The 13,091-nt window shown below is 37.7% G+C and overlaps 1 protein-coding gene across 1 annotated transcript in view; it reads right to left on the reverse strand.

Moving 5' to 3' along the window:
* LOC142382971 (leucine-rich repeat transmembrane neuronal protein 4) overlaps nucleotides 1-13,091 on the reverse strand; it is a 59,958-nt gene that overhangs the window by 44,018 nt on the left and 2,849 nt on the right. The window lies entirely within an intron of this gene.

A 13,091-nucleotide genomic window follows, 5' to 3' on the forward strand; every position in this document is an offset into this window, starting at 1 on the left:
AACTTTTAATGTAGCACCGTCATCGTCAAGTGTTGTGAAAGTTGCCAGCTCCAAAAACTAGCTGGATGTAAGTTTATTCACCTGAGCTGTGAACTATTGTTATTCAGTAAAATCTGCTCCAGCCCTCATTCATCCACTTCCCGGGCTAAATGAATGTAACATTACTGTTCATGCTAAAACATCAAGTTGCAATATTGCTCCCAGAAAGGTACAAATGCTTTTTAGCCCCAGCTGTACCCTATTTCAGTATAAGCATTGTACCTTAAAAATTTATATATTTTTGTACTTCCTTGTCTTTATGTTTGAAATAAATCACTCCAGTGACAAAAACAGAGCTTTATATTTTGGTACAGAAATGTATTGTTTGGAAACATCCATCCCATGTACAGCCAATTTAGAATCATTAGTCAACCTAATATGCATGTTTTTTCAGATGTGGAAGAGAACGGCCACAGCTCTACCACTTGAACCAAGAATCTTCTTGGTGAAGGTAACAGTACAAAGTGTCACAATGATGTACAGCCCTCACTTAGAGAGTTTGCTCCATTTGTCGACTCCTTAAGGTTATTAAAGGTACAAATATGTACCCTTAGTTGTTAGAAATGATTTTGAACTTTTAGAATAAAACAAAGGTCCACAGTCTTCATCTAAAGGACAATTTTTACCTTTTCTGAGAACTTTGTCCTGGGTGATAAAATAAAACCCTTATTACTCTGTGTGGACCCTTTCAAAATGAGTTTTAGCAATCATCAGTTACTAGCAGATATTTCCCTGAACTGCTCAGATGCTTTAACCCAATATGTCATTTTTCATTGGCTGCTCATTAGTGTGACATTCTGAAGAATCTTCTCTGATTCATTCTTAGACCTTTAAATGTGTCTGGACTGGCAGTCACTCTGGTTACTGTTTGCCACAGGCACCAGCAAAGCTGAAAAGCTAAGCTGTTAATTGCATTGCACAACTTTGCATGCATGAACTTTAATGCACTTGGTAAATTTAACTAGAATGAACAACTCTCACTTAAAGCGATACTCCGGAGTAGATTCAACCTGGGGTCATTTGAACCGTGATATCCAGCCAAGTACCCCACCCGCAGTTTTTTCGATATTGGCTGAACATCAGCCGAGTTACAGAGTTATCCCGAATAGCTTCGTACAAGGGTTAATGGATCCTGGTCCGTATCTCCAAAATTACCACACTAAAATCACATGCCATGACACCAAACTTCTACAGTAGTACAAATATGGTCTGTACTCACCAAACGATGCATTTGGAAGTTTGAAAATAGTCCAGGAGTTTATTATTATCAACACAAGCCTGATAGCTTCTCTGCAGCTAAAGCTGCTTCGACGTCACTTCAGAGAGCTGGGAGCTTCAAAGTAAGATGAGGGTTGATCTACTACTGTAGACAACAAAGTATATGCTATATTCTACAGGTTTTTTTTATGAATTTTTATGTTGTAGAGTTGTGAAGTTATTTTATCAATGGAGAAACTGAGCAGCCTTGCTTTGTTGTCTACAGTAGTAGATCAACCCTCATCTTATTTTGAAGCTCCCAGCTCCCTGAAGTGACGTCGACGCAGCTTTAGCAGCAGAAAAGCTATCAGGCTTGTGTTGATAATAATAAACTCCTGGACTATTTTCAAACTTCCAAATGCATCGTTTGGTGAGTACAGACCATATTTGTACTACTGTAGAAGTTTGGTGTCATGGCATGTGATTTTAGTGTGGTGATTTTGGAGATACGGACCAGGATCCATTAACCCTTGTACGAAGCTATTCGGGATAACTCTGTAACTCGGCTGATGTTCAGCCAATATGGAAAAAACTGCGGGTGGGCTACTTGGCTGGATATCACGGTTCAAATGACCCCAGGTTGAATCTACTCCGGAGTATCACTTTAACGTTCCTGAGTTTAAAATATTCCGGTTGAATTTAATGAAAATAGTTTTGTGATCTTTTTTTTAATGTGTGCTCACACAGAAAATATATATATCTAAAATTTGACTGTTTAGTTTATGACCATGTAGCTGGGATACTAATCAGAGACATGAGAGGCCAAATACAATAGCCAACAATCAGCCGCTTGGTATGTCAGGCAGGTCTGGAGCACCAGTTAACATCTGTCAGACTCTCTCAGCATTTTTTTCCCCCACATAGATTAATGTGTAGAATTGCTGCTTGTGAAAAGGCCTGCTCTAATTAGCTGTTCAGCATAGTGAATGAGTGCCCGAGAAGGGAGGCGGCACTAACGACAGGAAGATAACAGCTCACTTCAACATATCACTAAGAAACTCTTCTCATTTGTCATCTTCATTTCTCCAAAACATGTCCAACATGTCCATATGTAGTGGGGTGACTGAAGACAAACTGTTAATCATGACTCATGACTGACATTACAGAAAACACTAAACACATAAAGCTTTTATTTTTGTAATATATGCGGTCTATGTCTTCTTGCACAGGTGCAGACTGTACGTCCTGACTAATAGTTGGAAGTCATCTTTGCAGTTGCTGTTCATGTGTTATTTTGTTAGTTCAGGCCCTGGTAATGACAGCCCCCCATCTCCTCACTGTTTCTATTTGTCAATTTGGTGTATTAGAGCCCTAAGCTTCACAGTCCACTTTCCTAATGAAGATCTGCATTAGTGATGTAAAGCCAAGGTGGTGCTTCAGACAATATGCTCCCACATTCTGTTACATCTAAAATGTATTTGTAACACCCAAGTCTCACATGTCTGTACCCTAAATGGTGGGATCCCATCACAAGATCAACTTTATGTTTGTATTTGTTTGCATGTACAATAATCTCTAGATTTAGTAAATACTGCTATGTTTAAGGAGACTGCTGTGACTAAGTGGTATATCTCGAGACCTTGGTCTCATTTCTGCTGCTTGCACCTTTTCGCTCAGTTTGACATTTAAATGTGTAATAGCTATGTAAGTCCATTGTTCCAAAATATAAGTTTTACAATCAATGGGGGGAAATAAATGGTCTTTTAAGTGTAATCAGTTGGTGGGACTCATCACGCGGCAATTAAAATAAATGGACTATGCATTGAAAGCTATCCATTCAAACATCAGCAACTGAATAACATAGTTAACAGCTATAAAGCATAAGGATTAGCACAGGCTGCATTGTATATATTCACCCAACAATACCCCATAGTGAAGATTGCAGAGATGCTGCATCATTCTCAATTTCTGCTGACTGACTCCCCGTTTTGTCTCTTCAGACTGACTGAAGTGTTGTAGCTTAATGATGGTGTTCTAGTTTCTGTTGCTATTCTTAAGGTAGAGCATTAAATCAAAACGCTTCCCGGCAGAAAGACATAAAAGAAATAGTACTGACTTACAGAGAAGGCTGAAAATACAAATTACAGTCCACGTACGTTCCTTGACATGTAGCAATGTGTCTGGTCAATATTTATTTCTTCTTTTAGTATCACTTTCCAACTTGTTTGCAGGGAATCAAAGAGACACTGTAGGCTGAACAACAGAATTTCAGACAAGCTGTCTTAATATGCCTGATTAAATTAATCACAATAAAGTAAAGGGCCTAATAGGCAGCAACTGTTTTGAGCTGAGTTAAAAAATTAGCTTAACTTCTGTGACGAGAAACGGCATAAAATCTAGAATCTAATATGTTCATGTCATTTCATTTATTCTGTCTGCAGTGCCAAGCTTTTCATAAAGTGCAACATAAGCTGTCAAATCCCATTAAAGGAGGTGTCGTTGAATGAAGAGAGGCTTAAACGGGGGATTCCAGGGCATGTGATTACTAACTGATAGATATGCCATAGTAATAGGATGCGCAGTAAATGTTTTGGATTATTGTGAAGTTATTAGAAGTTACCTGATATGTGAAGTAATGCTTTCAAGGAAGACATTAGTCTGGACTTGGAGAATTGAAATAGTTATTTTGTTCCTCAATTTTTAGGCAGACTGACGCCTTAATGGAAAAATCCACCCTTGGATACACTTACACCGTCATGTATCATCAATCTGTAATGCTCTTTGTATGCCAAAAGTGATTTAGCGATGATGTGACATTAATTTTTGGGGGGTATAAAACTTCCCTCAACTTGCCACATCCACTTCAACTTCAGTTGTTGATTTCCTGCATTTCCCTAAATGCCTTTCGACAACTGCCAGAGAAAGAGGAGCAAAGAGGATATAGCGAAAGCAATAATGAGTGTGAAAGTTAAAAAAGTCACGTCCCTCTCTCAAACCACTACATATCAAGAGACTGCATTGCATTGTGGTCTATTCAGGCTGCTGTCAACAGAGAAATTAGTTTTTTCTGCCTCTTCCAAAATGCATTTCTCTTTTATGATGGATTGTCAAACGCCTGTGTGAAATTGTGGGCCAATTTGTCATGGAGTCTGACACCAAGACTTGATGTTCACCCCTGGAGTTATAGCAAAGTAGAAATGTTGCAGCACATAACACATTCGTTCGTCAAACAACAAAATCAGTCCAGAGAAGTAAAGTGCAGAACAGATTGATAGCACATTAAAACCGCTTGAAGGACTTAATTATTCAAAGGCATTTGTATCAACTGCTTAAATAAGATAGAATATTGATGAAGCATTCCATTTTTGAACTGTTCTCTCACAAGAATCAAAAGCAACTTCCCAAAATAACAATACTAGAGTCATAACGATAGTGACAACTGTTGGACATTGAAATCATATCAGGGGACAGTGCAGAGGATTACTGAGTCAATACAAATTCTACATTAAAAAGGTTCTCTTCATTTTCTTTCTGAAATATGTCACCAACACTTGAATTAAACTCTACGGGCAGTACTGATGTACCCCAACAAGACTGAGACTGAAGAAATATCAAACACACCCTAATTATTGAAATTCCCATTTGCTGCAGTGTCTATTTACAATGCATAATTGTCCATATGTACACTGACAGTTTTAAATTGATCTAATTTCCCTTTTGGGATCAATAAAGTAGTGTTTAAATTTATTTTATTTTAGCCGTTTGAAGATATTCATACACATATATGAGGAAGTGTTGGGAATAGCAGATCTTTTTTTTATGTAAAGCCTCAAAGGAAACAGAACTAATTCATCTTCAAAATGTCTAGAATGAATTATCAAGATTCACATTGTCCAGAATCCTTTGCAGGCAATGACTATCTTGAACGCATGAATGTCATTGATTTTTATTTTCTCTTCCTCTCTCTTCTTTTGTAATGCTTTTCCATCTTTGGTTGCTCTGTAAGTACGTTCTGCGTCATTTCCCATGTGAACTGCTAAGTGTCATTCAGTCAAATTTGTACAGACCCTTCGGAGCTATGCATGCCCATGTCATCACACTGCTACTTGCTTTTTAAAGATAGTGTGTGCTTCTTCAATCTTTCTCCAAGTCTGCTGAGGGGTCCTGCAGTTACTGTGGGCCTATTCGCTGGATTAATCTATCTGCTGACCTGAGGTCTGTCATAACTGTGTCAGAAATCTAAAGCCAAAAATAAAACTGTTCTCCTCTCACAGGTCTTCATTGTCACTGCATCTTTTGGAGTGCACTGTAGGTGCACTGTAATTTCTTATAAAGCTATGCATGCTCATACTGTTTGTGTTTTTGGGGTACTGTTGTGTTAACATTTGATGTAGATTGGGTGTATGCATAATTGAATGATATTCTTTATTTTACCTTTGCTGTAACTTATCAAGCTCTTGTATTGACTATGCTACTTTTTATGACTTTAGAGCACATTTAGTTTTCATGTAATGAAATGGGAGATGTAAATAAAACTGTCATTGCCACACCTGTCCATAGAGCAGTATTTCAGTCAGTGTGTGTTTACATTTGACCCTCTGACAAACAGGATTCTACATAATTTAAAAGAATTAAACTGTTCCTCTGATCTGGATGTTCGAGATTCTGTATTTCAAGCCTGTATTTATAAAATACCGCCTAATAAGCGTACTTCATGAAGGATGCTTGTCCAGTCATGTGATTGTGAGGTTGCAAGGAAACCAAAAATTGTAAAAGTGTAAAAACCTACAGTAGCTTAAGGTCATAGGTTTGATTGAAATGTAAGTGAAGAAAAAACTGAAAAAAAGGAAACATTTTTCAAAATCCACATTTTTCTTTTTTATGCTGACTTCCATTATTCCCTAACCTTCACCAAGTAGTTATTATCATAACCAGCAATACAAACATCTCCTGCCTTTATTAAGTAATATTCTGGTCATAATGTTTAACTGAAGCCAACGTAACTAATACAAGGAAAAGAAATCTAAATAATAAGTGAACAGAACAATGGTCCACACAGGAACTGAACTCCACACTCCTGGCTTATTTCAATTGTTATGCTCTCAAGTAGTACAATGTCAGTAAGTGCATTTACTAAAATACTCCACTCAAATACAGTTTGTGGCATGTATCTTGAGTAATTTCCTTCCTTACACTTTTCACGTCTATTCTTTTTTATTACATGGTAATATATAGATTTAGACTTTTTATTTCCACCGATTCATCTTTGGCTAAAAGTTAGCTTAAAAGTTTAAGATTTTTGAGCTCTGAATTCATGATGTATACTTCATGGCCACAATTTTAATGTTTCATGTTAATTGTGTGGCATTTGCATGTTCTCCCTGTGAATGTATGGGTACACTTTCCAGTTACTTCTTCCTCCTACAGTCCAAAAACATGCATGTTAGGTTAATTGGTAATTCAGTTTGGGTGTGCATAGTTGTTTGTCTCTGTGTTTGTCTCTGCGATGGACTGGTGATGGACTGTACCCCGCTTTTTGTCTGATGGCAGCTATGATAGACTCCAAACCCCCCAAGGCCCTGAATTGATTAAGCGGGTGTAGATAATGAGTGGATGGCATTTTCAAAATAATTTTCAGGATTTCTATAGAACAGTCTAAAATGAGGAAGATAAAAAAGGCATATTAATCCAAAATAATAATAGTAAGTTCCATCTGAATTGAAAACCTTATATTTAAGGAATATTCTTTTTTGTAGTTGGGTTTTGTGAAGAATGCATAAGCAGTTAGTGTCTTACCTGCAGTGCACAGCAATCAGACCACTTTCGGTTTGGAGAGTGAGTCATAATCCCTGAGAGTGAAACTGACAGCTGTTCAGACTAACCAATCTAGAAACACCTCAAATCTTCAAAATGTCATAGCAGTTTGAGCAAATATAATGATGATTTTCTGGTTACTGAATCAGACAGTTACTTGCTTTATCGTATCTTCTTAACAGCAGAATCCCGGTAGAACTGGTTGCTGCAAAAGTGGCTAGTTGTACAAATTCACAATGCACTCTGACCATTGTGTATCACCACAGGTAAGACTAAGGAAAAACCAAACTTAGGAAAAAGAATATGCAACAGTAGCAATAATTGATTAACGTTAATTAATAATTAATGTTATTAATGTTATATAAGGATATTTTCTGTATGAAGCACTTATATTTTTTATTATTTAGGTTTTGTGACAATTAAAACTTACATTTACTTAAAGCAACACTAGAGAAATTCGTGAACCCTAAAATTATGTGATTCTGACTTTTAACTCGTGTTATGCAGATTCCCGGGCCTAAAACTGACCTAAAGTGCCCAGGAGCTGAGATACTGCAGTTCATGACTTTGGTTTCCAGCCCCACACCATATCTACAGCCATTTGACGTTTTTTACTTATACTCAAGTATGTTAGTTCTTCCTCTACCATTGAAATGTGACATTTTCACCTCCAAGAGATTTCCATGAAAACCTCATACATCCTTCAAAAAAGTTACCAGTTGATCCACAACATAATAATAGAATGGCCTTGAAACAAAACAGAAGAGGAGTTTAATATTACATTGGGCATTCATTATGGTTTGTGTGGGGGCTGCAAAAGTGAAAGACCAGTAGAAATTGTATGACAGAAAAGCATGAAATAGGACCAATTTGTCTTAATGCTCTTTTCATTTTCTTCCAAATTAAATTTGTGTTTATTTGTGTCCAGTACTTTGTTACATTTTAGTCTACAGTATAGTTCTAAAGTGTACCTCATGTAGCTCATATGATCTTGAGTTTAAGTGAAGGACAACATTATCATGTAACATCAAGTGCATATTGGAGTTAATGATGTTGTCAATCAATGATGACCTCAATTTGAAAGTGAGGTTTGGAGGTCAATTAAGCCACGACTTTCATTGTTTTTTCCTTAGCAGTCCAATGCGTCCTAAGTCATCTACCTCTTATCTGGCTATTCAAGAATCTGTAACCATCAGTGATCAGAGAAAAAACATCAGTTCATCACATGTGTTCTGTAAATAAGTATATCTAACATCGAGTGAAATTCAATATTGTCTGTGCTCAAGCATGGAGGAACAACATCATATTTTCTGCCTGAGCCAGATTAAGCCATTAACTGGCTGTGGCATGTGCTATTAGCACATCATAATGAGAATAATAAAATCATGAAAACATCAATTGGATGAAGAAGAGATGCCAAGATGAATTATTATGTAAGAAAAGAATTGTCATTCATTTTAACAGTCCATGTTAGACTACAAGCTACCATTACACAGATCTCTTGTTGCCTCTTCTTGCTGTTAAGTCTTTTTATGGTTGTTGTTTTAACATATTCCACCTCCTCATAAGAACAGACATCACGCCCCCAAGATGAACATCTGTCAGAAGTCTGAATCATACACATTGCTGAGTACATTTATTTGGAGGAGATCTCACCCCACGCATACAGCAGCCAGAGAGGTGCTTAACCAAAGATAGGTCTGCGGTCTGATTATGTGCATTTGTGTAAATGAATCCCACTGGAACATTTTAACTCAGCTTGAATTCTCAGCCCTGACTGTAGTGCGTTGGTGTCTGCTATATCTGTGCAGCTATGTGTGTTTCAATATTTCAACATGTACAGTACACTTAAACACTAGCATTGCAGGGTCTCAAAGTAAGAGTTGTGTGAGCTGAATGAATTAACAGCACATGGATCAATTTGTTTTGACTGTAAGGTTACTAGGCAGTCAGCGATCAACCAGAAACTAATGAGGCCGTTTGTAGATATTCATCCCTACTACAAAGAACTTTGTTTAAAGGATAATATTGCATTTATAGAAGATATTTAAATGTCAAAAGGCTACTGTACCTTTGTTTCAGTTTCTTTGTTTTATGTTTTAAAGCAATACACTTTCCCAAGTGTGGCCAGCATACGGTTTGAGAGGAAAGAGCCAGGGCATAAAAAGTCTACTTTTACATGTAAAGCTAAGTGCTTTGAGAACAACAATATAACGGTGAAGGTGATATGAATGAGCGCGTCATCATTTGATCAGCTCAGACCCGCTTTGGAGGAGAAGATTCTTATCTGGACTGTGGTGGCAGTATTTTAACGGTGTCTGTCAGGAAGTCAACCTGGAAAGTTAAAAGTGTGTGTTCTTGCATTTCTGTATTTGTGGGGTCAAAAAACAAACTGGGATCCCTCGATATGTATGGGATCCAAGAGTTTAATAGGGCCTTAAATCTGGTCCCCACACATTTAGAGGGACTTTAAGGACTAAGTTGTGGCTTTGTGGTCAGGGTCAAGTGTGTGTTTACATTGTTGGAGCCAGTAGAACTATGGGGACAAAAGCCTGGTCCTAAAAAAGTAAAATATTAATCTGGAGGTCCTGGTTAGGGTTAGGGGTAAGGTTTATATCAAGGTGTGGCTCAGGCTCCCTAGAAGTTGAACATTTTCTAAAAACATAAAAAATGTAATCGCTCACAGATGTTCATAACTATATACATCACCTCCAGCCAGTTTAATATGTATGCTGTCCATTTCTATATTTACCTATATTTATTTCAATAAGTTACCACTGCGGAATGCCATCTAATACACAGCATTAAAAATTATATTGTGTAAAAGCCATTACAGCCAATTCACTTTATTAGGGTATTTCATCCTGCATTTAGCTGCAGTTGGGTTTGAATGGAGCTGACCAGAGGCAATTTTTCACTAAATCATCAGGTATGATAAAAGCTAAGTAGTCTAGTTCTGCTGATCCATGGATCATTGCCACCCAGTCTTGCAGTTACAGTAATTTTCGATTCCACTAAACAAGAAGACAACCAGACAAAATGAGAATTAATTGCAGTGAATACAGGTATAATCAAGAAAAAGAAAAAAAAATCATTTCTCATTCTGTATGCATATTGTTTTTCACGACTGTATTTTCTCTTGTATTGTCATGAATTTGTTACATCAGTGTATGCTGTCCACCAGAATTTGTGCAAAGAAATGACATCCTTGTCTTGCAGGGTTTTTTTTTTACCGATGGGGCAAGCCTTAATTTGGCAAAAAAATATTTCAAGCAGTTAAAATTTTCATCAATTGATGGAAGCCTGCCTTCTGTGCATTTACGCACAGATGAAGCACAAGCCGCCATTCTGGCAAAGAGAGACAGTGTAGTTTGATCATCCATCAGCTTTCTTATTTTGGGCATTTTGAAAGCAGGGATCATATTATACTGCCTGCAAATTCAACAAATGTTTGCTGAATAAATTGAGCCCACAAACTGCATACAGGGTCTGTCAGAAGCAAACTGATTTGATCCATAGCACCATTTGCTTTTAAAATAACCACGAGGGAGAGAAATGCAAGGTAAAATGAAAGCTTTATGAATAAGTCTCATCCTGGTCTCAAGTGACAAAAAAACAAATGCTTCTCACCCTACCAGCTTGAGAATATGCTAAGTTTAAAACTTATTATTAGTGATGGTTAGAAGTATACAGCAGTCTCACAACTTTCTACTCATGTCATCACAAAACCCCTTTTAATTATCAGTGAGCAGGATCTCCTCACCTTATTAAGGCTTGCACATTCTGTTCAAGTACATGGATCGCCTCTGGTTGAGGTGGTGGGATTTTCATCTTAATATTTTCTGAACTGACTTTGCAGAGAATGAACTGTGGGTGGACAGCAACCACAGCAGCTGCTCTGTGAGCACAGAAGTGGATGGCATCCAGGGGTAATAGTTACCCCACCTCCTCCACACACACATTTTTTTTAATAATGTGCCACAGAAAGACCATGTAAGCACACAGTTCAAAGTGTTCATCAAAATTCACACCCTGTGAGTTCAGTTTGCCGAGTCGAAACCAACCTGCTGAGCTGTGCTGGAGGAAATCTATAGAAACAAATTAACTCCACGTCTGTTGGTCTGGGCATGTGCACAAGATAACAGGCTTCAATTACAAAGCTCTTTCTCCTAATTGAAAATGCAAGTAATAGCTTAAGTGCTTGCTATCTGGGAAAGCTAAAATAATGTGCATGAGGTGCATGACATTCCAACATTTACCATATAACCCCTGAAAGAGGGTTTTAGCCCTGAAGCAGCCGTTTTGGATAAAGCATCTGTTCCACTTTCATCTTTCTTGACACTCATCACTGTGTGCCAATCATTGCAAATTGAAAAGATTTCTTACACGTCAGTAGAGACTGCTACATTGCTTCTTGTACTGCAACCTACACTGGAAAAAAGGCGATTAGAGGCATGCCTGGTGAGGGCCACAGTGAGGTCACCGTTCTTGCTTATACACTTCATCTCACATAAATCAAGTCAACATATGTTTCAAGAAAATTGAAAAATTATTTTTATAAACTGTGTCGTCAGTCTTCACTTTCTGTTACAAACTGGGCCATAAAAGCTGTCATACAGCAACTTACATGACAAATAAACTTGACATAAGCTTGGATTGAATAGTAATATGTTTTAAAAGTGTTATTACACAGCTGCTTCCTTGAGCTGTAGAGGTCAAGGAATAACAAAGCAGAGGGACGTCTCGGCTCCTTCCCTCTGATGGGTTATTAGTTATTATGGCTAGCAGAAGCCCCACTACGTCTGCCATTTAATGCTCCCATGCCACATTCTCACGTGAAAACTACAAGATTGATAAACCGACCATCTCACCTCAAGCTCCTCTTGTGCTTGAGAAATGCTCTGCCACAGATAATCTGACAAAGAGACGATTTAGCTGCCCATGTACCTCGTAGTAGGTGACATTACTGTAAACATGAAACACATTTATGCCAGCCTCTCCAGTGACTACAGTAAAAGACACAATAAGAACGTAAGTGGTCCTACAGTAGAAGCCACTGACTTAATAATATATCTCTTAATATTAATAATATTATATTATTCTAAAATGATGTATAGTCTCCATGTGGAATAAGGCAAATGAGCTGTGTGGCAGTGAGAGATAAAACTTAGTCTCTTAGCTGCACTGACAGATACAATGGAGAAGAAAGATGTCTCCTGCACTCCACAGCACGTCTGGCTAGTAATACAAAAGATTCCAGTGACACTACATCTTTCCCAGCACAACATGTCCTGTTAATCACACTTAACCACAGTGCCAAATGAAAAAAACTGAAGACAGATGCAGAGCATTTGGGGGTACACTGGCAAAAATAGTGCCTAATTAAGCATGAGCAAATTGATTAGCCCTTGTGTCAAGCCTTTCTGTCTTTACACTGACTTTGGGATGAGAATTCCAATTTGAAACTTTTCAGACAAAACATTCACTTGTAAGTTTAAAGAGTTTTTTCCTATTTTTGAGATTAAACAAAAGTAGCATAATGCAGTTTCTTCCTGCAGTAGCACCAGAGTCAGGCAGAAATTGAGCCCAAATGGATAATTTATCTTTTATTTGGCTACAGGCCCTGTTCTCCAGCCTGCAGTGACTGTTTGAACCTTTTGAACTAAACTAATGAGGAAAATGCTAAATACACAATTCCTACAGGCAGATAAAATGAATGAAAGTTATGATCATCAGTTGGTGGGATTGTTAAGACATATTTCATGCAGTGGAAAACAAATATCAACACTAACATAACTTGTGTGTTTGTTACTAGAGTTGTTGTAGCAAACACACAGGATAGGAGAGGACCACCTGCACAGTGACTTGATAGAATATTTTGTTTTCATTCAGCTCAAGCCATTTGCGAATAAATAACAGGCTGGCTGATAATACACAGATTAATCAAGGGGCCCTTTCATGTACGTAATGAAAGATGTGCCTGCTTTGTGTGTAATGCATTTTATTGTATGCAAGGTACCTAGAAAGAGGAGCTGCCACTG

Source organism: Odontesthes bonariensis, chromosome 6, assembly GCF_027942865.1.
Source record: "Odontesthes bonariensis isolate fOdoBon6 chromosome 6, fOdoBon6.hap1, whole genome shotgun sequence".
NCBI classification, from domain to species: Eukaryota; Metazoa; Chordata; class Actinopteri; order Atheriniformes; family Atherinopsidae; genus Odontesthes; species Odontesthes bonariensis.